A 1,175-nucleotide genomic window follows, 5' to 3' on the forward strand; every position below is an offset into this window, starting at 1 on the left:
GAGCCCAGTCGGGCCCATTGTGGGGGGCACTGTGGGGGGGCTGCCGGCAGGGCCACCGTCCCCGTGGCACCGGGGCAGGGCGGGGGGCGCGGGAGCCCGCCCTGGGTGCCAGGCCCCGGGCGGGTGAGTCACGGGCGCGGGTGGCACGGGGCCCCGGCCGCCCGCTCCCGGCAGGAACCGCCTTTTCAGGTCGGGCGTGTTTGGGGAGCAGTGGTGACGCAGGGCTGGCGGGCACGGCCCAGCCCCGGCGTGCCCGCGGCCCCCGGCACCCCAACACCTCACCTGGGAGAGCCCCCCGCCAGACCCCAACTCTGCTCTGACATCGACCCTGCCACCAACCCCAGAACTGACCCTGCCACCACCCCAGGGCTGGTCCCAGTGCCACCAGCCTCGCTGCCCTCCCCTCCCGGCACAGGGGGCACGGAGGCACAGGGGGTCAGCCAGGGGTCCGGTGTCCCCATTCCTGGCTGCTGCTGGTGCCCCACGGCTGAGTGACAGTCCCCGGTGGCAGCAGCTGCCGCAGTGGCCTCGTGGCCGCGGGACCCGGCTGGTACCCGCCTTCTCCAAGGCATCTGAGCCAGGGACAACACAACCAGGGAGGGGGAAGCCCCCTGAACTTGGGGTGCAGCTCTCCCCCCACCAGCTGGTTCCCCGGCAGGGAACGTGCCGTTGTGGCAGGAGGCCAAAGCTCAAGGTCTGCCCGTGGTGCGGGCACAGGATGCCAGGGGCTCCCCCGGGGCGAAGGGCAGGTGGGACGGGTGAGTGGCAGGGCCAAATCCTGCTGGGATCCCAGCTCTGTGCCTTGGGATTCGGCCCTGCCGGCTCCCCCAGTTCCCTGGGAAGGGCAGTGAGGGATCCATCCTGTCCCGGTGGGCAGTGCCACCGCCGAGGGCCCCGGATGCCCGTAGGTGTCCAGCAAAGCCTGCGGGCCACGTGCCTGTGGGGCTGCCCCGAACTGGGGCTGCTGGGCACGGATCCAGCCCCAGCGATGGGGGGCACTGGTGTGTCCCCAGCTGGGAGCTCCCCTGGCACAGACCCTCTGAACAGGGCGAGCCGTGGGGTGCCAGGGGTGGAGAGCACCCACTGTGCCCCCACGTCCCTGTCCCACCACCCCACACCGGCTCAGCCCCACCGAGCATTCGCTTCCCAAAGCCCTGGTGCTGGAGCTGCCCCCC

Source organism: Corapipo altera, unplaced genomic scaffold (genome assembly GCF_003945725.1).
Source record: "Corapipo altera isolate COAL_440 unplaced genomic scaffold, ASM394572v1 200, whole genome shotgun sequence".
Lineage (NCBI taxonomy): Eukaryota > Metazoa > Chordata > Aves > Passeriformes > Pipridae > Corapipo > Corapipo altera.